Source organism: Pseudophryne corroboree, unplaced genomic scaffold (assembly GCF_028390025.1).
Source record: "Pseudophryne corroboree isolate aPseCor3 unplaced genomic scaffold, aPseCor3.hap2 scaffold_1938, whole genome shotgun sequence".
Classification (NCBI taxonomy): Eukaryota; Metazoa; Chordata; class Amphibia; order Anura; family Myobatrachidae; genus Pseudophryne; species Pseudophryne corroboree.
Genome location: NW_026968578.1, coordinates 30440 through 54443, shown reverse-complemented (window position 1 = coordinate 54443; position 24004 = coordinate 30440). Strand labels below are relative to the sequence as shown.

Below are 24004 nucleotides of genomic sequence, written 5' to 3'. Positions count from 1 at the left end.
TTAAATATTAAGGTAGCAGTTTATAATCAATGACTATTGACATAAGAAAAAAAAAACAGTAAACAAAGCTGCTTCAGGTGAGGCTTGAACTCACAACCTCAGTATTGCTCAACAGATACTGTCTTATAAATACTGCGCGCTGACCAATTGCGCCACTGGAGCACTTAGCAACATCCGTTGGTTATGCTAGATGTGGATTTTATTCAATACAATCAGTACAGTCATAAGAATTGAAAAAGAAAATCATTTTTGGTGATGAATGATGAGCAACAAACGAACGTGCATGCCAGATGGCACTTGAATAAGCTGTCCACGGTGATAGAAAAGGTTTAAAAAAAACAACAACAATGTTATCATAATAAATGTCATATTTTAGCTTCTGTGGTCATTTTTTGCAAGCTAAACACTGCAAGACTGTTGTACAGTTGAAGCAAGGATAAAACATCAACTCTAGTGATGAGACACTTGCTGTAATGACTTCCAACTCATACGGGACTTAAATCCCACAACCAATGGCTTAGGACAGGCATGTCCAAACTGTGGCCCTCCAGCTGTGGAGAAACTACACATCCCAACATGCCCTGACACAGCTTTAGCATTCTCTGGCAGCAAAACTGTGTTTGGGCATGCTGGGATATGTAGTTTTACAACAGCTAAGGGGCCGCAGTTTGGACATGCCTGGCTTAGGAGAACAGTGCCTTATCCATTATGCCAGTGGTGCTTACTGATATCCTTATTTAAGACTGATAGGTTTTTAATAGTCAATTATTTATTTTTGAGAAAAAGTGAAGCTGTTTACTGTGTTCTTTGCATTACCAAGTCCAGCAAGAAATGTGCTGGTACTATCCAGAGCTGTGAGTATGGATTATCATGCTATATTGCAGAAAATCAATTTGATGCAACTGCTTTACCAACAGAATGTTAATCTTTTCCATTGCTGTTTTGTTGGCTGACTGAAGGAAGATATGCAGTGCATTTGAACCAAAGCAGATGTGTGCTGACAACTTAAATGCACAATCATGTTTGTGTTTTTTCTTTCTTTCTTCCATTCTTCTTTCTTAATTAAATATTAAGGTAGCAGATTATAATCAATGACTATTGACATAAGAAAAAGAAAAAAAACAGTAAGCAAAGTTGCTCCAGGTGAGGCTTGAACTCACAACCTCGGCATTGCTCAACAGATACTGTCTTATAAGTACCGTGCGCTGACCAATTGCGCCACTGGAGCACTTAGCAGCATCAGTTGGTTATGCAAGATGTGGACTTTATTCAATACAATCAGTACAGTCATAAGAATTGAAAAAGAAAATCATTTTTGGTGATGAATGATGAGCAACAAACGAACGTGCATGCCAGATGGCACTTGAATAAGCTGTCCACGGTGATAGAAAAGGTTTAAAAAAAAACTACAACAATGATATCATAATAAATGTCATATTTTAGCTTCTGTGGTCATTTTTTACAAGCTAAACACTGCAAGACTATTTTACAGTTGAAGCAAGGATAAAATATCAACTCTAGTGATGAGACACTTGCTGTAATTACTTCCACCCCAGATGAGACTTGGACCCACAACCACTGGCTTAGGAGGACAGTGACTTATCCATTATGCCAGTGTTGCTTACTGATGTACTTATTTAAGACTGTTAGGTTTTTAATAGTCAATTATTTATTTTTGAGAAAAAGTGAAGCTGTTTACTGTGTTCTTTGCATTACCAAGTCCAGCAAGAAATGTGCTGGTACTATCCAGAGCTGTCAGTATGGATTATAATGCTATATTGCAGAAAATCAATTTGATGCAACTGCTTTACCAACAGTATGTTAATGTTTTCCATTGATGTTTTGTTGGCTGACTGAAGGAAGATATGCAGTGCATTTGAACCAAAGCAGGTGTGTGCTGACAACTGAAATACAAACTCATGTTTGTGTTTTTTCTTTCTTTCTTCCATCCTTTGTAATATCATATTAAATATTAAGGTAGCAGTTTATAATCAATGACTATTGACATAAGAAAAAGAAAAAAATAGTAAACAAAGCTTCTCAAGGCGAGGCTTGAACTCACAACCTCGGTATTGCTCAACAGATACTGTTTTACAAGTACCTAGCGCAAACCAATTGCACCACTGGAGCACTTTGCAGCATTAATTGGTTATGCTAGATGTGGATTTTATTTAATACAATCAGTACAGTCATAAGAATTGAAAAAGAAAATCGTTTTTGGTGATGAATGATGAGCAACAAAGGAACATGCATGCCAGATGGCACTTGAATAAGCTGTCCACGGTGATAGAAAAGGTTTATAAAAAAAACAACAATGTTATCATAATAAATGTTATATTTAAGCTTCTGTGGTCATTTTTTACAAGCTAAACACTGCAAGACTGTTTTACAGTTGAAGCAAGGATAAAATATCAACTCTAGTGATGAGACACTTGCTGTAATGACTTCCACCCCAGATGGGACTTGGACCAACAACCCCTGGCTGAGGAGGACAGTGACTTATCCATTATGCCAGTGGTGCTTACTGATGTTCTTATTTAAGACTGTTATGTTTTTAATAGTCAATTATTTATTTTTGGGGAAAAATTGAAGCTATTTACTGTGTTCTTTGCATTACCAAGTCCAGTAAGAAATGTGCTGGTACTATCCAGAGCTGTCAGTATGGATTATCATGCTATATTGCAGAAAATCAATTTGATGCAACTGCTTTACCAACAGTATGTTAATCTTTTCCATTGCTGTTTTGTTGGCTGACTGAAGGAAGATATGCAGTGCATTTGAACCAAAGCAGATGTGTGCTGACAACTTAAATGCACAATCATGTTTGTGTTTTTTCTTTCTTTCTTCCATCCTTTGTAATATCATATTAAATATTAAGATAGCAGTTTATAATCAATGACTATTGACATAAGAAAAAGAAAAAAACAGTAAGGAAAGCTGCTCCAGGTGAGGCTTGAACTCACAACCTCAGCATTGCTCAACAGTTACTGTCTTATAAGTACCGCGCGCTGACCGATTGCGCCGCTGGAACACTTAGCAGCATTAGTTGGTTATGCTAGATGTGGATTTTATTCAATACAATTAGTACAGTCATAAGAATTGAAAAAGAAAATCATTTTTGGTGATGAATGATGAGCAACAAACGAACGTGCATGCCAGATGGCACTTGAATAAGCTGTCCACGGTGATTGAAAAGGTTTAAAAAAAAACAACAACAGTGTTATCATAATAAATGTCATATTTTAGCTTCTGTGGTCATTTTTTGCAAGCTAAACACTGCAAGACTGTTTTACAGTTGAAGCAAGGATAAAATATCAACTCCAGTGATGAGACACTTGCTGTAATGACTTCCAACTCAGACGGGACTTAAACCCACAACCACTGGCTTAGGAGAACAGTGCCTTATCCATTATGCCAGTGGTGCTTACTGATGTCCTTATTTAAGACTGATAGGTTTTTAATAGTCAATTATTTATTTTTGAGAAAAAGTGAAGCTGTTTAATGTGTTCTTTGCATTACCAAGTCCAGCAAGAAATGTGCTGGTACTATACAGAGCTGTCAGTATGGATTATCATGCTATACTGCAGAAAATCAATTTGATGCAACTGCTTTACCAACAGTATGTTAATCTTTTCCATTGCTGTTTTGTTGGCTGACTGAAGGAAGATATGCAGTGCATTTGAACCAAAGCAGATGTGTGCTGACAACTTAAATACAAACTCATGTTTGTGTTTTTTCTTTCTTTCTTCCATCCTTTGTAATATCATATTAAATATTAAGGTAGCAGTTTATAATCAATGACTATTGACATAAGAAAAAGAAAAATACAGTCAACAAAGCTGCTCCAGGTGAGGCTTGAACTCACAACCTTGGCATTGCTCAACAGATACTGTCTTATAAGTACTGCGCGCTGACCAATTGCGCCACTGGAGCACTTAACAACATCAGTTGTTTATGCTAGATGTGGATTTTATTCAATACAATCAGTACAGTCATAAGAATTGAAAAAGAAAATAACTTTTGGTGATGAATGATGAGCAACAAACGAACGTGCATGCCAGATGGCACTTGAATAAGCTGTCCACGGTGATAGAAAAGGTTTAAAAAAAACAACAACAATGTTATCATAATAAATGTCATATTTTAGCTTCTGTGGTCATTTTTTGCAAGCTAAACATTGCAAGACTGTTGTACAGTTGAAGCAAGGATAAAATATCAACTCTAGTGATGAGACACTTGCTGTAATGACTTCCAACTCAGACTGGACTTAAATCCCACAACCAATGGCTTAGGACAGGCATGTCCAAACTGTGGCCCTCCAGCTGTGGAGAAACTACACATCCCAACATGCCCTGACACAGCTTTAGCATTCTCTGGCAGCAAAACTGTGTTTGGGCATGCTGGGATATGTAGTTTTACAACAGCTAAGGGGCCGCAGTTTGGACATGCCTGGCTTATGAGAACAGTGCCTTATCCATTATGCCAGTGGTGCTTACTGATGTCCTTATTTAAGACTGATAGGTTTTTAATAGTCAATTATTTATTTTTGAGAAAAAGTGAAGCTGTTTACTGTGTTCTTTGCATTACCAAATCCAGCAAGAAATGTGCTGGTACTATACAGAGCTGTCAGTATGGATTATCATGCTATATTGCAGAAAATCAATTTGATGCAACTGCTTTACCAACAGTATGTTAATCTTTACCATTGCTGTTTTGTTGGCTGACTTAAGGAAGATATGCAGTGCATTTGAACCAAAGCAGATGTGGGCTGACAACTTAAATACAAACTCATGTTCGTGTTTGTTTTTTCTTTCTTTCTTCCATCCTTTGTAATATCATATTAAATATTAGGGTAGCAGATTATAATCAATGACTATTGACATAAAAAAAGAAAAAAAACAGTAAACAAAGCTGCTCCAGGTGAGGCTTGAACTCACAACCTCAGCATTGCTCAACAGATACTGTTTTATAAATACCGCGTGCTGACCAATTGCACCACTGGAGCACTTAGATGTGGTTATGCTAGATGTGGATTTTATTCAATACAATCAGTACAGTCATAAGAATTGAAAAAGAAAATCATTTTTGGTGATGAATGATGATAAACAAATGAATGTGCATGCCAGATGGCACTTGAATAAGCTATCCACAGTGATAGAAAAGGTTTAAAAAAAACAACAACAATGTTATCATAATAAATGTCATATTTTAGCTTCTGTGGTCATTTTTTGCAAGCTAAACACTGCAAGACTGTTGTACAGTTGAAGCAAGGATAAAATATCAACTCTAGTGATGAGACACTTGCTGTAATGACTTCCAACTCAGACGGGACTTAAATCCCACAACCAATGGCTTAGGACAGGCATGTCCAAACTGTGGCCCTCCAGCTGTGGAGAAACTACACATCCCAACATGCCCTGACACAGCTTTAGCATTCTCTGGCAGCAAAACTGTGTTTGGGCATGCTGGGATATGTAGTTTTACAACAGCTAAGGGGCCGCAGTTTGGACATGCCTGGCTTAGGAGAACAGTGCCTTATCCATTATGCCAGTGGTGCTTACTGATATCCTTATTTAAGACTGATAGGTTTTTAATAGTCAATTATTTATTTTTGAGAAAAAGTGAAGCTGTTTACTGTGTTCTTTGCATTACCAAGTCCAGCAAGAAATGTGCTGGTACTATCCAGAGCTGTGAGTATGGATTATCATGCTATATTGCAGAAAATCAATTTGATGCAACTGCTTTACCAACAGAATGTTAATCTTTTCCATTGCTGTTTTGTTGGCTGACTGAAGGAAGATATGCAGTGCATTTGAACCAAAGCAGATGTGTGCTGACAACTTAAATGCACAATCATGTTTGTGTTTTTTCTTTCTTTCTTCCATTCTTCTTTCTTAATTAAATATTAAGGTAGCAGATTATAATCAATGACTATTGACATAAGAAAAAGAAAAAAAACAGTAAGCAAAGTTGCTCCAGGTGAGGCTTGAACTCACAACCTCGGCATTGCTCAACAGATACTGTCTTATAAGTACCGTGCGCTGACCAATTGCGCCACTGGAGCACTTAGCAGCATCAGTTGGTTATGCAAGATGTGGACTTTATTCAATACAATCAGTACAGTCATAAGAATTGAAAAAGAAAATCATTTTTGGTGATGAATGATGAGCAACAAACGAACGTGCATGCCAGATGGCACTTGAATAAGCTGTCCACGGTGATAGAAAAGGTTTAAAAAAAAAACTACAACAATGATATCATAATAAATGTCATATTTTAGCTTCTGTGGTCATTTTTTACAAGCTAAACACTGCAAGACTATTTTACAGTTGAAGCAAGGATAAAATATCAACTCTAGTGATGACACACTTGCTGTAATTACTTCCACCCCAGATGAGACTTGGACCCACAACCACTGGCTTAGGAGGACAGTGACTTATCCATTATGCCAGTGTTGCTTACTGATGTACTTATTTAAGACTGTTAGGTTTTTAATAGTCAATTATTTATTTTTGAGAAAAAGTGAAGCTGTTTACTGTGTTCTTTGCATTACCAAGTCCAGCAAGAAATGTGCTGGTACTATCCAGAGCTGTCAGTATGGATTATAATGCTATATTGCAGAAAATCAATTTGATGCAACTGCTTTACCAACAGTATGTTAATGTTTTCCATTGATGTTTTGTTGGCTGACTGAAGGAAGATATGCAGTGCATTTGAACCAAAGCAGGTGTGTGCTGACAACTGAAATACAAACTCATGTTTGTGTTTTTTCTTTCTTTCTTCCATCCTTTGTAATATCATATTAAATATTAAGGTAGCAGTTTATAATCAATGACTATTGACATAAGAAAAAGAAAAAAATAGTAAACAAAGCTTCTCAAGGCGAGGCTTGAACTCACAACCTCGGTATTGCTCAACAGATACTGTTTTACAAGTACCTAGCGCAAACCAATTGCACCACTGGAGCACTTTGCAGCATTAATTGGTTATGCTAGATGTGGATTTTATTTAATACAATCAGTACAGTCATAAGAATTGAAAAAGAAAATCGTTTTTGGTGATGAATGATGAGCAACAAAGGAACATGCATGCCAGATGGCACTTGAATAAGCTGTCCACGGTGATAGAAAAGGTTTATAAAAAAAACAACAATGTTATCATAATAAATGTTATATTTAAGCTTCTGTGGTCATTTTTTTACAAGCTAAACACTGCAAGACTGTTTTACAGTTGAAGCAAGGATAAAATATCAACTCTAGTGATGAGACACTTGCTGTAATGACTTCCACCCCAGATGGGACTTGGACCAACAACCCCTGGCTGAGGAGGACAGTGACTTATCCATTATGCCAGTGGTGCTTACTGATGTTCTTATTTAAGACTGTTATGTTTTTAATAGTCAATTATTTATTTTTGGGGGAAAATTGAAGCTATTTACTGTGTTCTTTGCATTACCAAGTCCAGTAAGAAATGTGCTGGTACTATCCAGAGCTGTCAGTATGGATTATCATGCTATATTGCAGAAAATCAATTTGATGCAACTGCTTTACCAACAGTATGTTAATCTTTTCCATTGCTGTTTTGTTGGCTGACTGAAGGAAGATATGCAGTGCATTTGAACCAAAGCAGATGTGTGCTGACAACTTAAATGCACAATCATGTTTGTGTTTTTTCTTTCTTTCTTCCATCCTTTGTAATATCATATTAAATATTAAGATAGCAGTTTATAATCAATGACTATTGACATAAGAAAAAGAAAAAAACAGTAAGGAAAGCTGCTCCAGGTGAGGCTTGAACTCACAACCTCAGCATTGCTCAACAGTTACTGTCTTATAAGTACCGCGCGCTGACCGATTGCACCGCTGGAACACTTAGCAGCATTAGTTAGTTATGCTAGATGTGGATTTTATTCAATACAATTAGTACAGTCATAAGAATTGAAAAAGAAAATCATTTTTGGTGATGAATGATGAGCAACAAACGAACGTGCATGCCAGATGGCACTTGAATAAGCTGTCCACGGTGATTGAAAAGGTTTAAAAAAAAACAACAACAGTGTTATCATAATAAATGTCATATTTTAGCTTCTGTGGTCATTTTTTGCAAGCTAAACACTGCAAGACTGTTTTACAGTTGAAGCAAGGATAAAATATCAACTCCAGTGATGAGACACTTGCTGTAATGACTTCCAACTCAGACGGGACTTAAACCCACAACCACTGGCTTAGGAGAACAGTGCCTTATCCATTATGCCAGTGGTGCTTACTGATGTCCTTATTTAAGACTGATAGGTTTTTAATAGTCAATTATTTATTTTTGAGAAAAAGTGAAGCTGTTTAATGTGTTCTTTGCATTACCAAGTCCAGCAAGAAATGTGCTGGTACTATACAGAGCTGTCAGTATGGATTATCATGCTATACTGCAGAAAATCAATTTGATGCAACTGCTTTACCAACAGTATGTTAATCTTTTCCATTGCTGTTTTGTTGGCTGACTGAAGGAAGATATGCAGTGCATTTGAACCAAAGCAGATGTGTGCTGACAACTTAAATACAAACTCATGTTTGTGTTTTTTCTTTCTTTCTTCCATCCTTTGTAATATCATATTAAATATTAAGGTAGCAGTTTATAATCAATGACTATTGACATAAGAAAAAGAAAAATACAGTCAACAAAGCTGCTCCAGGTGAGGCTTGAACTCACAACCTTGGCATTGCTCAACAGATACTGTCTTATAAGTACTGCGCGCTGACCAATTGCGCCACTGGAGCACTTAACAACATCAGTTGTTTATGCTAGATGTGGATTTTATTCAATACAATCAGTACAGTCATAAGAATTGAAAAAGAAAATAACTTTTGGTGATGAATGATGAGCAACAAACGAACGTGCATGCCAGATGGCACTTGAATAAGCTGTCCACGGTGATAGAAAAGGTTTAAAAAAAACAACAACAATGTTATCATAATAAATGTCATATTTTAGCTTCTGTGGTCATTTTTTGCAAGCTAAACACTGCAAGACTGTTGTACAGTTGAAGCAAGGATAAAATATCAACTCTAGTGATGAGACACTTGCTGTAATGACTTCCAACTCAGACGGGACTTAAATCCCACAACCAATGGCTTAGGACAGGCATGTCCAAACTGTGGCCCTCCAGCTGTGGAGAAACTACACATCCCAACATGCCCTGACACAGCTTTAGCATTCTCTGGCAGCAAAACTGTGTTTGGGCATGCTGGGATATGTAGTTTTACAACAGCTAAGGGGCCGCAGTTTGGACATGCCTGGCTTATGAGAACAGTGCCTTATCCATTATGCCAGTGGTGCTTACTGATGTCCTTATTTAAGACTGATAGGTTTTTAATAGTCAATTATTTATTTTTGAGAAAAAGTGAAGCTGTTTACTGTGTTCTTTGCATTACCAAATCCAGCAAGAAATGTGCTGGTACTATACAGAGCTGTCAGTATGGATTATCATGCTATATTGCAGAAAATCAATTTGATGCAACTGCTTTACCAACAGTATGTTAATCTTTACCATTGCTGTTTTGTTGGCTGACTTAAGGAAGATATGCAGTGCATTTGAACCAAAGCAGATGTGGGCTGACAACTTAAATACAAACTCATGTTCGTGTTTGTTTTTTCTTTCTTTCTTCCATCCTTTGTAATATCATATTAAATATTAGGGTAGCAGATTATAATCAATGACTATTGACATAAAAAAAGAAAAAAAACAGTAAACAAAGCTGCTCCAGGTGAGGCTTGAACTCACAACCTCAGCATTGCTCAACAGATACTGTTTTATAAATACCGTGTGCTGACCAATTGCGCCACTGGAGCACTTAGATGTGGTTATGCTAGATGTGGATTTTATTCAATACAATCAGTACAGTCATAAGAATTGAAAAAGAAAATCATTTTTGGTGATGAATGATGATAAACAAATGAATGTGCATGCCAGATGGCACTTGAATAAGCTATCCACAGTGATAGAAAAGGTTTAAAAAAAACAACAACAATGTTATCATAATAAATGTCATTTTTTGCTTCTGTGGTCATTTTTTGCAAGCTAAACACTGCAAGACTGTTGTACAGTTGAAGCAAGGATAAAATATCAACTCTACTGATGAGACACTTGCTGTAATGACTTCCACCCCAGATGGGACTTGGACCCACAACCACTGGCTTAGGAGAACAGTGCCTTATCCATTATGCCAGTGGTGCTTACTGATGTCCTTATTTAAGACTGATAGGTTTTTAATAGTCAATTATTTATTTTTGAGAAAAAGTGAAGCTGTTTAATGTGTTCTTTGCATTACCAAGTCCAGCAAGAAATGTGCTGGTACTATACAGAGCTGTCAGTATGGATTATCATGCTATACTGCAGAAAATCAATTTGATGCAACTGCTTTACCAACAGTATGTTAATCTTTTCCATTGCTGTTTTGTTGGCTGACTGAAGGAAGATATGCAGTGCATTTGAACCAAAGCAGATGTGTGCTGACAACTTAAATACAAACTCATGTTTGTGTTTTTTCTTTCTTTCTTCCATCCTTTGTAATATCATATTAAATATTAAGGTAGCAGTTTATAATCAATGACTATTGACATAAGAAAAAGAAAAATACAGTCAACAAAGCTGCTCCAGGTGAGGCTTGAACTCACAACCTTGGCATTGCTCAACAGATACTGTCTTATAAGTACTGCGCGCTGACCAATTGCGCCACTGGAGCACTTAACAACATCAGTTGTTTATGCTAGATGTGGATTTTATTCAATACAATCAGTACAGTCATAAGAATTGAAAAAGAAAATAACTTTTGGTGATGAATGATGAGCAACAAACGAACGTGCATGCCAGATGGCACTTGAATAAGCTGTCCACGGTGATAGAAAAGGTTTAAAAAAAACAACAACAATGTTATCATAATAAATGTCATATTTTAGCTTCTGTGGTCATTTTTTGCAAGCTAAACACTGCAAGACTGTTGTACAGTTGAAGCAAGGATAAAATATCAACTCTAGTGATGAGACACTTGCTGTAATGACTTCCAACTCAGACGGGACTTAAATCCCACAACCAATGGCTTAGGACAGGCATGTCCAAACTGTGGCCCTCCAGCTGTGGAGAAACTACACATCCCAACATGCCCTGACACAGCTTTAGCATTCTCTGGCAGCAAAACTGTGTTTGGGCATGCTGGGATATGTAGTTTTACAACAGCTAAGGGGCCGCAGTTTGGACATGCCTGGCTTATGAGAACAGTGCCTTATCCATTATGCCAGTGGTGCTTACTGATGTCCTTATTTAAGACTGATAGGTTTTTAATAGTCAATTATTTATTTTTGAGAAAAAGTGAAGCTGTTTACTGTGTTCTTTGCATTACCAAATCCAGCAAGAAATGTGCTGGTACTATACAGAGCTGTCAGTATGGATTATCATGCTATATTGCAGAAAATCAATTTGATGCAACTGCTTTACCAACAGTATGTTAATCTTTACCATTGCTGTTTTGTTGGCTGACTTAAGGAAGATATGCAGTGCATTTGAACCAAAGCAGATGTGGGCTGACAACTTAAATACAAACTCATGTTCGTGTTTGTTTTTTCTTTCTTTCTTCCATCCTTTGTAATATCATATTAAATATTAGGGTAGCAGATTATAATCAATGACTATTGACATAAAAAAAGAAAAAAAACAGTAAACAAAGCTGCTCCAGGTGAGGCTTGAACTCACAACCTCAGCATTGCTCAACAGATACTGTTTTATAAATACCGCGTGCTGACCAATTGCGCCACTGGAGCACTTAGATGTGGTTATGCTAGATGTGGATTTTATTCAATACAATCAGTACAGTCATAAGAATTGAAAAAGAAAATCATTTTTGGTGATGAATGATGATAAACAAATGAATGTGCATGCCAGATGGCACTTGAATTAGCTATCCACAGTGATAGAAAAGGTTTAAAAAAAACAACAACAATGTTATCATAATAAATGTCATTTTTTGCTTCTGTGGTCATTTTTTGCAAGCTAAACACTGCAAGACTGTTGTACAGTTGAAGCAAGGATAAAATATCAACTCTACTGATGAGACACTTGCTGTAATGACTTCCACCCCAGATGGGACTTGGACCCACAACCACTGGCTTAGGAGGACAGTGACTTATCCATTATGCCAGTGGTGCTTACTGATCTTCTTATTTAAGACTGATAGGTTTTTAATAGTCAATTATTTATTTTTGAGAAAAAGTGAAGCTGTTTACTGTGTTCTTTGCATTACCAAGTCCAGCAAGAAATGTGCTGGTACTATACAGAGCTGTCAGTATGGATTATCATGCTATATTGCAGAAAATCAATTTGATGCAACTGCTTTACCAACAGTATGTTAATCTTTTCCATTGCTGTTTTGTTGGCTGACTTAAGGAAGATATGCAGTGCATTTGAACCAAAGCAGATGTGTGCTGACAACTTAAATACAAACTCATGTTCGTGTTTTTTCTTTCTTTCTTCCATCCTTTGTAATATCATATTAAATATTAAGGTAGCAGTTTATAATCAATGACTATTGACATAAGAAAAAAAAACAGTAAACAAAGCTGCTCCAGGTGAGGCTTGAACTCACAACCTCAGTATTGCTCAACAGATACTGTCTTATAAATACTGCGCGCTGACCAATTGCGCCACTGGAGCACTTAGCAACATCCGTTGGTTATGCTAGATGTGGATTTTATTCAATACAATCAGTACAGTCATAAGAATTGAAATAGAAAATAACTTTTTGGTGATGAATGATGAGCAACAAACGAACGTGCATGCCAGATGGCACTTGAATAAGCTGTCCACGGTGATAGAAAAGGTTTAAAAAAAACAACAACAATGTTATCATAATAAATGTCATATTTTAGCTTCTGTGGTCATTTTTTGCAAGCTAAACACTGCAAGACTGTTGTACAGTTGAAGCAAGGATAAAATATCAACTCTAGTGATGAGACACTTGCTGTAATGACTTCCAACTCAGACGGGACTTAAATCCCACAACCAATGGCTTAGGACAGGCATGTCCAAACTGTGGCCCTCCAGCTGTGGAGAAACTACACATCCCAACATGCCCTGACATAGCTTTAGCATTCTCTGGCAGCAAAACTGTGTTTGGGCATGCTGGGATATGTAGTTTTACAACAGCTAAGGGGCCGCAGTTTGGACATGCCTGGCTTAGGAGAACAGTGCCTTATCCATTATGCCAGTGGTGCTTACTGATATCCTTATTTAAGACTGATAGGTTTTTAATAGTCAATTATTTATTTTTGAGAAAAAGTGAAGCTGTTTACTGTGTTCTTTGCATTACCAAGTCCAGCAAGAAATGTGCTGGTACTATCCAGAGCTGTGAGTATGGATTATCATGCTATATTGCAGAAAATCAATTTGATGCAACTGCTTTACCAACAGAATGTTAATCTTTTCCATTGCTGTTTTGTTGGCTGACTGAAGGAAGATATGCAGTGCATTTGAACCAAAGCAGATGTGTGCTGACAACTTAAATGCACAATCATGTTTGTGTTTTTTCTTTCTTTCTTCCATTCTTCTTTCTTAATTAAATATTAAGGTAGCAGATTATAATCAATGACTATTGACATAAGAAAAAGAAAAAAAACAGTAAGCAAAGTTGCTCCAGGTGAGGCTTGAACTCACAACCTCGGCATTGCTCAACAGATACTGTCTTATAAGTACCGTGCGCTGACCAATTGCGCCACTGGAGCACTTAGCAGCATCAGTTGGTTATGCAAGATGTGGACTTTATTCAATACAATCAGTACAGTCATAAGAATTGAAAAAGAAAATCATTTTTGGTGATGAATGATGAGCAACAAACGAACGTGCATGCCAGATGGCACTTGAATAAGCTGTCCACGGTGATAGAAAAGGTTTAAAAAAAAACTACAACAATGATATCATAATAAATGTCATATTTTAGCTTCTGTGGTCATTTTTTACAAGCTAAACACTGCAAGACTATTTTACAGTTGAAGCAAGGATAAAATATCAACTCTAGTGATGAGACACTTGCTGTAATTACTTCCACCCCAGATGAGACTTGGACCCACAACCACTGGCTTAGGAGGACAGTGACTTATCCATTATGCCAGTGTTGCTTACTGATGTACTTATTTAAGACTGTTAGGTTTTTAATAGTCAATTATTTATTTTTGAGAAAAAGTGAAGCTGTTTACTGTGTTCTTTGCATTACCAAGTCCAGCAAGAAATGTGCTGGTACTATCCAGAGCTGTCAGTATGGATTATAATGCTATATTGCAGAAAATCAATTTGATGCAACTGCTTTACCAACAGTATGTTAATGTTTTCCATTGATGTTTTGTTGGCTGACTGAAGGAAGATATGCAGTGCATTTGAACCAAAGCAGGTGTGTGCTGACAACTGAAATACAAACTCATGTTTGTGTTTTTTCTTTCTTTCTTCCATCCTTTGTAATATCATATTAAATATTAAGGTAGCAGTTTATAATCAATGACTATTGACATAAGAAAAAGAAAAAAATAGTAAACAAAGCTTCTCAAGGCGAGGCTTGAACTCACAACCTCGGTATTGCTCAACAGATACTGTTTTACAAGTACCTAGCGCAAACCAATTGCACCACTGGAGCACTTTGCAGCATTAATTGGTTATGCTAGATGTGGATTTTATTTAATACAATCAGTACAGTCATAAGAATTGAAAAAGAAAATCGTTTTTGGTGATGAATGATGAGCAACAAAGGAACATGCATGCCAGATGGCACTTGAATAAGCTGTCCACGGTGATAGAAAAGGTTTATAAAAAAAACAACAATGTTATCATAATAAATGTTATATTTAAGCTTCTGTGGTCATTTTTTTACAAGCTAAACACTGCAAGACTGTTTTACAGTTGAAGCAAGGATAAAATATCAACTCTAGTGATGAGACACTTGCTGTAATGACTTCCACCCCAGATGGGACTTGGACCAACAACCCCTGGCTGAGGAGGACAGTGACTTATCCATTATGCCAGTGGTGCTTACTGATGTTCTTATTTAAGACTGTTATGTTTTTAATAGTCAATTATTTATTTTTGGGGGAAAATTGAAGCTATTTACTGTGTTCTTTGCATTACCAAGTCCAGTAAGAAATGTGCTGGTACTATCCAGAGCTGTCAGTATGGATTATCATGCTATATTGCAGAAAATCAATTTGATGCAACTGCTTTACCAACAGTATGTTAATCTTTTCCATTGCTGTTTTGTTGGCTGACTGAAGGAAGATATGCAGTGCATTTGAACCAAAGCAGATGTGTGCTGACAACTTAAATGCACAATCATGTTTGTGTTTTTTCTTTCTTTCTTCCATCCTTTGTAATATCATATTAAATATTAAGATAGCAGTTTATAATCAATGACTATTGACATAAGAAAAAGAAAAAAACAGTAAGGAAAGCTGCTCCAGGTGAGGCTTGAACTCACAACCTCAGCATTGCTCAACAGTTACTGTCTTATAAGTACCGCGCGCTGACCGATTGCGCCGCTGGAACACTTAGCAGCATTAGTTGGTTATGCTAGATGTGGATTTTATTCAATACAATTAGTACAGTCATAAGAATTGAAAAAGAAAATCATTTTTGGTGATGAATGATGAGCAACAAACGAACGTGCATGCCAGATGGCACTTGAATAAGCTGTCCACGGTGATTGAAAAGGTTTAAAAAAAAACAACAACAGTGTTATCATAATAAATGTCATATTTTAGCTTCTGTGGTCATTTTTTGCAAGCTAAACACTGCAAGACTGTTTTACAGTTGAAGCAAGGATAAAATATCAACTCCAGTGATGAGACACTTGCTGTAATGACTTCCAACTCAGACGGGACTTATACCCACAACCACTGGCTTAGGAGAACAGTGCCTTATCCATTATGCCAGTGGTGCTTACTGATGTCCTTATTTAAGACTGATAGGTTTTTAATAGTCAATTATTTATTTTTGAGAAAAAGTGAAGCTGTTTAATGTGTTCTTTGCATTACCAAGTCCAGCAAGAAATGTGCTGGTACTATACAGAGCTGTCAGTATGGATTATCATGCTATACTGCAGAAAATCAATTTGATGCAACTGCTTTACCAACAGTATGTTAATCTTTTCCATTGCTGTTTTGTTGGCTGACTGAAGGAAGATATGCAGTGCATTTGAACCAAAGCAGATGTGTGCTGACAACTTAAATACAAACTCATGTTTGTGTTTTTTCTTTCTTTCTTCCATCCTTTGTAATATCATATTAAATATTAAGGTAGCAGTTTATAATCAATGACTATTGACATAAGAAAAAGAAAAATACAGTCAACAAAGCTGCTCCAGGTGAGGCTTGAACTCACAACCTTGGCATTGCTCAACAGATACTGTCTTATAAGTACTGCGCGCTGACCAATTGCGCCACTGGAGCACTTAACAACATCAGTTGTTTATGCTAGATGTGGATTTTATTCAATACAATCAGTACAGTCATAAGAATTGAAAAAGAAAATAACTTTTGGTGATGAATGATGAGCAACAAACGAACGTGCATGCCAGATGGCACTTGAATAAGCTGTCCACGGTGATAGAAAAGGTTTAAAAAAAACAACAACAATGTTATCATAATAAATGTCATATTTTAGCTTCTGTGGTCATTTTTTGCAAGCTAAACACTGCAAGACTGTTGTACAGTTGAAGCAAGGATAAAATATCAACTCTAGTGATGAGACACTTGCTGTAATGACTTCCAACTCAGACGGGACTTAAATCCCACAACCAATGGCTTAGGACAGGCATGTCCAAACTGTGGCCCTCCAGCTGTGGAGAAACTACACATCCCAACATGCCCTGACACAGCTTTAGCATTCTCTGGCAGCAAAACTGTGTTTGGGCATGCTGGGATATGTAGTTTTACAACAGCTAAGGGGCCGCAGTTTGGACATGCCTGGCTTATGAGAACAGTGCCTTATCCATTATGCCAGTGGTGCTTACTGATGTCCTTATTTAAGACTGATAGGTTTTTAATAGTCAATTATTTATTTTTGAGAAAAAGTGAAGCTGTTTACTGTGTTCTTTGCATTACCAAATCCAGCAAGAAATGTGCTGGTACTATACAGAGCTGTCAGTATGGATTATCATGCTATATTGCAGAAAATCAATTTGATGCAACTGCTTTACCAACAGTATGTTAATCTTTACCATTGCTGTTTTGTTGGCTGACTTAAGGAAGATATGCAGTGCATTTGAACCAAAGCAGATGTGGGCTGACAACTTAAATACAAACTCATGTTCGTGTTTGTTTTTTCTTTCTTTCTTCTATCCTTTGTAATATCATATTAAATATTAGGGTAGCAGATTATAATCAATGACTATTGACATAAAAAAAGAAAAAAAAACAGTAAACAAAGCCGCTCCAGGTGAGGCTTGAACTCACAACCTCAGCATTGCTCAACAGATACTGTTTTATAAATACCGCGTGCTGACCAATTGCGCCACTGGAGCACTTAGATGTGGTTATGCTAGATGTGGATTTTATTCAATACAATCAGTACAGTCATAAGAATTGAAAAAGAAAATCATTTTTGGTGATGAATGATGATAAACAAATGAATGTGCATGCCAGATGGCACTTGAATAAGCTATCCACAGTGATAGAAAAGGTTTAAAAAAAACAACAACAATGTTATCATAATAAATGTCATTTTTTGCTTCTGTGGTCATTTTTTGCAAGCTAAACACTGCAAGACTGTTGTACAGTTGAAGCAAGGATAAAATATCAACTCTACTGATGAGACACTTGCTGTAATGACTTCCACCCCAGATGGGACTTGGACCCACAACCACTGGCTTAGGAGGACAGTGACTTATCCATTATGCCAGTGGTGCTTACTGATCTTCTTATTTAAGACTGATAGGTTTTTAATAGTCAATTATTTATTTTTGAGAAAAAGTGAAGCTGTTTACTGTGTTCTTTGCATTACCAAGTCCAGCAAGAAATGTGCTGGTACTATACAGAGCTGTCAGTATGGATTATCATGCTATATTGCAGAAAATCAATTTGATGCAACTGCTTTACCAACAGTATGTTAATCTTTTCCATTGCTGTTTTGTTGGCTGACTTAAGGAAGATATGCAGTGCATTTGAACCAAAGCAGATGTGTGCTGACAACTTAAATACAAACTCATGTTCGTGTTTTTTCTTTCTTTCTTCCATCCTTTGTAATATCATATTAAATATTAAGGTAGCAGTTTATAATCAATGACTATTGACATAAGAAAAAAAACAGTAAACAAAGCTGCTCCAGGTGAGGCTTGAACTCACAACCTCAGTATTGCTCAACAGATACTGTCTTATAAATACTGCGCGCTGACCAATTGCGCCACTGGAGCACTTAGCAACATCCATTGGTTATGCTAGATGTGGATTTTATTCAATACAATCAGTACAGTCATAAGAATTGAAATAGAAAATAACTTTTTGGTGATGAATGATGAGCAACAAACGAACGTGCATGCCAGATGGCACTTGAATAAGCTGTCCACGGTGATAGAAAAGGTTTAAAAAAAACAACAACAATGTTATCATAATAAATGTCATATTTTAGCTTCTGTGGTCATTTTTTGCAAGCTAAACACTGCAAGACTGTTGTACAGTTGAAGCAAGGATAAAATATCAACTCTAGTGATGAGACACTTGCTGTAATGACTTCCAACTCAGACGGGACTTAAATCCCACAACCAATGGCTTAGGACAGGCATGTCCAAACTGTGGCCCTCCAGCTGTGGAGAAACTACACATCCCAACATGCCCTGACACAGCTTTAGCATTCTCTGGCAGCAAAACTGTGTTTGGGCATGCTGGGATATGTAGTTTTACAACAGCTAAGGGGCCGCAGTTTGGACATGCCTGGCTTAGGAGAACAGTGCCTTATCCATTATGCCAGTGGTGCTTACTGATATCCTTATTTAAGACTGATAGGTTTTTAATAGTCAATTATTTATTTTTGAGAAAAAGTGAAGCTGTTTACTGTGTTCTTTGCATTACCAAGTCCAGCAAGAAATGTGCTGGTACTATCCAGAGCTGTGAGTATGGATTATCATGCTATATTGCAGAAAATCAATTTGATGCAACTGCTTTACCAACAGAATGTTAATCTTTTCCATTGCTGTTTTGTTGGCTGACTGAAGGAAGATATGCAGTGCATTTGAACCAAAGCAGATGTGTGCTGACAACTTAAATGCACAATCATGTTTGTGTTTTTTCTTTCTTTCTTCCATTCTTCTTTCTTAATTAAATATTAAGGTAGCAGATTATAATCAATGACTATTGACATAAGAAAAAGAAAAAAAACAGTAAGCAAAGTTGCTCCAGGTGAGGCTTGAACTCACAACCTCGGCATTGCTCAACAGATACTGTCTTATAAGTACCGTGCGCTGACCAATTGCGCCACTGGAGCACTTAGCAGCATCAGTTGGTTATGCAAGATGTGGACTTTATTCAATACAATCAGTACAGTCATAAGAATTGAAAAAGAAAATCATTTTTGGTGATGAATGATGAGCAACAAACGAACGTGCATGCCAGATGGCACTTGAATAAGCTGTCCACGGTGATAGAAAAGGTTTAAAAAAAAACTACAACAATGATATCATAATAAATGTCATATTTTAGCTTCTGTGGTCATTTTTTACAAGCTAAACACTGCAAGACTATTTTACAGTTGAAGCAAGGATAAAATATCAACTCTAGTGATGAGACACTTGCTGTAATTACTTCCACCCCAGATGAGACTTGGACCCACAACCACTGGCTTAGGAGGACAGTGACTTATCCATTATGCCAGTGTTGCTTACTGATGTACTTATTTAAGACTGTTAGGTTTTTAATAGTCAATTATTTATTTTTGAGAAAAAGTGAAGCTGTTTACTGTGTTCTTTGCATTACCAAGTCCAGCAAGAAATGTGCTGGTACTATCCAGAGCTGTCAGTATGGATTATAATGCTATATTGCAGAAAATCAATTTGATGCAACTGCTTTACCAACAGTATGTTAATGTTTTCCATTGATGTTTTGTTGGCTGACTGAAGGAAGATATGCAGTGCATTTGAACCAAAGCAGGTGTGTGCTGACAACTGAAATACAAACTCATGTTTGTGTTTTTTCTTTCTTTCTTCCATCCTTTGTAATATCATATTAAATATTAAGGTAGCAGTTTATAATCAATGACTATTGACATAAGAAAAAGAAAAAAATAGTAAACAAAGCTTCTCAAGGCGAGGCTTGAACTCACAACCTCGGTATTGCTCAACAGATACTGTTTTACAAGTACCTAGCGCAAACCAATTGCACCACTGGAGCACTTTGCAGCATTAATTGGTTATGCTAGATGTGGATTTTATTTAATACAATCAGTACAGTCATAAGAATTGAAAAAGAAAATCGTTTTTGGTGATGAATGATGAGCAACAAAGGAACATGCATGCCAGATGGCACTTGAATAAGCTGTCCACGGTGATAGAAAAGGTTTATAAAAAAAACAACAATGTTATCATAATAAATGTTATATTTAAGCTTCTGTGGTCATTTTTTTACAAGCTAAACACTGCAAGACTGTTTTACAGTTGAAGCAAGGATAAAATATCAACTCTAGTGATGAGACACTTGCTGTAATGACTTCCACCCCAGATGGGACTTGGACCAACAACCCCTGGCTGAGGAGGACAGTGACTTATCCATTATGCCAGTGGTGCTTACTGATGTTCTTATTTAAGACTGTTATGTTTTTAATAGTCAATTATTTATTTTTGGGGAAAAATTGAAGCTATTTACTGTGTTCTTTGCATTACCAAGTCCAGTAAGAAATGTGCTGGTACTATCCAGAGCTGTCAGTATGGATTATCATGCTATATTGCAGAAAATCAATTTGATGCAACTGCTTTACCAACAGTATGTTAATCTTTTCCATTGCTGTTTTGTTGGCTGACTGAAGGAAGATATGCAGTGCATTTGAACCAAAGCAGATGTGTGCTGACAACTTAAATGCACAATCATGTTTGTGTTTTTTCTTTCTTTCTTCCATCCTTTGTAATATCATATTAAATATTAAGATAGCAGTTTATAATCAATGACTATTGACATAAGAAAAAGAAAAAAACAGTAAGGAAAGCTGCTCCAGGTGAGGCTTGAACTCACAACCTCAGCATTGCTCAACAGTTACTATCTTATAAGTACCGCGCGCTGACCGATTGCGCCGCTGGAACACTTAGCAGCATCAGTTGGTTATGCTAGATGTGGATTTTATTCAATACAATTAGTACAGTCATAAGAATTGAAAAAGAAAATCATTTTTGGTGATGAATGATGAGCAACAAACGAACGTGCATGCCAGATGGCACTTGAATAAGCTGTCCACGGTGATAGAAAAGGTTTAAAAAAAACAACAACAATGTTATCATAATAAATGTCATATTTTAGCTTCTGTGGTCATTTTTTGCAAGCTAAACACTGCAAGACTGTTGTACAGTTGAAGCAAGGATAAAATATCAACTCTAGTGATGAGACACTTGCTGTAATGACTTCCAACTCAGACGGGACTTAAATCCCACAACCAATGGCTTAGGACAGGCATGTCCAAACTGTGGCCCTCCAGCTGTGGAGAAACTACACATCCCAACATGCCCTGACACAGCTTTAGCATTCTCTGGCAGCAAAACTGTGTTTGGGCATGCTGGGATATGTAGTTTTACAACAGCTAAGGGGCCGCAGTTTGGACATGCCTGGCTTATGAGAACAGTGCCTTATCCATTATGCCAGTGGTGCTTACTGATGTCCTTATTTAAGACTGATAGGTTTTTAATAGTCAATTATTTATTTTTGAGAAAAAGTGAAGCTGTTTACTGTGTTCTTTGCATTACCAAATCCAGCAAGAAATGTGCTGGTACTATACAGAGCTGTCAGTATGGATTATCATGCTATATTGCAGAAAATCAATTTGATGCAACTGCTTTACCAACAGTATGTTAATCTTTACCATTGCTGTTTTGTTGGCTGACTTAAGGAAGATATGCAGTGCATTTGAACCAAAGCAGATGTGGGCTGACAACTTAAATACAAACTCATGTTCGTGTTTGTTTTTTCTTTCTTTCTTCCATCCTTTGTAATATCATATTAAATATTAGGGTAGCAGATTATAATCAATGACTATTGACATAAAAAAAGAAAAAAAACAGTAAACAAAGCCGCTCCAGGTGAGGCTTGAACTCACAACCTCAGCATTGCTCAACAGATACTGTTTTATAAATACCGCGTGCTGACCAATTGCGCCACTGGAGCACTTAGATGTGGTTATGCTAGATGTGGATTTTATTCAATACAATCAGTACAGTCATAAGAATTGAAAAAGAAAATCATTTTTGGTGATGAATGATGATAAACAAATGAATGTGCATGCCAGATGGCACTTGAATAAGCTATCCACAGTGATAGAAAAGGTTTAAAAAAAAAACAACAACAATGTTATCATAATAAATGTCATTTTTTGCTTCTGTGGTCATTTTTTGCAAGCTAAACACTGCAAGACTGTTGTACAGTTGAAGCAAGGATAAAATATCAACTCTACTGATGAGACACTTGCTGTAATGACTTCCACCCCAGATGGGACTTGGACCCACAACCACTGGCTTAGGAGGACAGTGACTTATCCATTATGCCAGTGGTGCTTACTGATCTTCTTATTTAAGACTGATAGGTTTTTAATAGTCAATTATTTATTTTTGAGAAAAAGTGAAGCTGTTTACTGTGTTCTTTGCATTACCAAGTCCAGCAAGAAATGTGCTGGTACTATACAGAGCTGTCAGTATGGATTATCATGCTATATTGCAGAAAATCAATTTGATGCAACTGCTTTACCAACAGTATGTTAATCTTTTCCATTGCTGTTTTGTTGGCTGACTTAAGGAAGATATGCAGTGCATTTGAACCAAAGCAGATGTGTGCTGACAACTTAAATACAAACTCATGTTCGTGTTTTTTCTTTCTTTCTTCCATCCTTTGTAATATCATATTAAATATTAAGGTAGCAGTTTATAATCAATGACTATTGACATAAGAAAAAAAAACAGTAAACAAAGCTGCTCCAGGTGAGGCTTGAACTCACAACCTCAGTATTGCTCAACAGATACTGTCTTATAAATACTGCGCGCTGACCAATTGCGCCACTGGAGCACTTAGCAACATCCGTTGGTTATGCTAGATGTGGATTTTATTCAATACAATCAGTACAGTCATAAGAATTGAAATAGAAAATAACTTTTTGGTGATGAATGATGAGCAACAAACGAACGTGCATGCCAGATGGCACTTGAATAAGCTGTCCACGGTGATAGAAAAGGTTTAAAAAAAACAACAACAATGTTATCATAATAAATGTCATATTTTAGCTTCTGTGGTCATTTTTTGCAAGCTAAACACTGCAAGACTGTTGTACAGTTGAAGCAAGGATAAAATATCAACTCTAGTGATGAGACACTTGCTGTAATGACTTCCAACTCAGACGGGACTTAAATCCCACAACCAATGGCTTAGGACAGGCATGTCCAAACTGTGGCCCTCCAGCTGTGGAGAAACTACACATCCCAACATGCCCTGACACAGCTTTAGCATTCTCTGGCAGCAAAACTGTGTTTGGGCATGCTGGGATATGTAGTTTTACAACAGCTAAGGGGCCGCAGTTTGGACATGCCTGGCTTAGGAGAACAGTGCCTTATCCATTATGCCAGTGGTGCTTACTGATATCCTTATTTAAGACTGATAGGTTTTTAATAGTCAATTATTTATTTTTGAGAAAAAGTGAAGCTGTTTACTGTGTTCTTTGCATTACCAAGTCCAGCAAGAAATGTGCTGGTACTATCCAGAGCTGTGAGTATGGATTATCATGCTATATTGCAGAAAATCAATTTGATGC

At 36.8% G+C, this 24004-nt stretch overlaps 8 non-coding genes across 8 annotated transcripts; all 8 read right to left on the bottom strand.

Annotated features, from left to right (window-relative positions):
* Positions 1 to 1135: 1135 nt before the first annotated feature.
* Positions 1136 to 1228, bottom strand: TRNAI-UAU (transfer RNA isoleucine (anticodon UAU)). Its single transcript is given in 2 exon segments — positions 1136 to 1171; positions 1191 to 1228. It is a non-coding gene; the product is annotated as a tRNA-Ile (tRNA).
* Positions 1229 to 4912: 3684 nt separating this feature from the next.
* On the bottom strand, positions 4913 to 5005 carry TRNAI-UAU (transfer RNA isoleucine (anticodon UAU)). The gene is given in 2 exon segments: positions 4913 to 4948; positions 4968 to 5005. It is a non-coding gene; the product is annotated as a tRNA-Ile (tRNA).
* Positions 5006 to 5971: 966 nt separating this feature from the next.
* TRNAI-UAU (transfer RNA isoleucine (anticodon UAU)) lies at positions 5972 to 6064 on the bottom strand. The gene is given in 2 exon segments: positions 5972 to 6007; positions 6027 to 6064. It is a non-coding gene; the product is annotated as a tRNA-Ile (tRNA).
* A 6540-nt stretch (positions 6065 to 12604) lies between these two features.
* On the bottom strand, positions 12605 to 12697 carry TRNAI-UAU (transfer RNA isoleucine (anticodon UAU)). The gene is given in 2 exon segments: positions 12605 to 12640; positions 12660 to 12697. It is a non-coding gene; the product is annotated as a tRNA-Ile (tRNA).
* Positions 12698 to 13671: 974 nt separating this feature from the next.
* TRNAI-UAU (transfer RNA isoleucine (anticodon UAU)) lies at positions 13672 to 13764 on the bottom strand. The gene is given in 2 exon segments: positions 13672 to 13707; positions 13727 to 13764. It is a non-coding gene; the product is annotated as a tRNA-Ile (tRNA).
* A 4574-nt stretch (positions 13765 to 18338) lies between these two features.
* TRNAI-UAU (transfer RNA isoleucine (anticodon UAU)) lies at positions 18339 to 18431 on the bottom strand. Its single transcript is given in 2 exon segments — positions 18339 to 18374; positions 18394 to 18431. It is a non-coding gene; the product is annotated as a tRNA-Ile (tRNA).
* A 974-nt stretch (positions 18432 to 19405) lies between these two features.
* On the bottom strand, positions 19406 to 19498 carry TRNAI-UAU (transfer RNA isoleucine (anticodon UAU)). The gene is given in 2 exon segments: positions 19406 to 19441; positions 19461 to 19498. It is a non-coding gene; the product is annotated as a tRNA-Ile (tRNA).
* A 3674-nt stretch (positions 19499 to 23172) lies between these two features.
* On the bottom strand, positions 23173 to 23265 carry TRNAI-UAU (transfer RNA isoleucine (anticodon UAU)). The gene is given in 2 exon segments: positions 23173 to 23208; positions 23228 to 23265. It is a non-coding gene; the product is annotated as a tRNA-Ile (tRNA).
* Between the last annotated feature and the right edge of the window lie 739 nt (positions 23266 to 24004).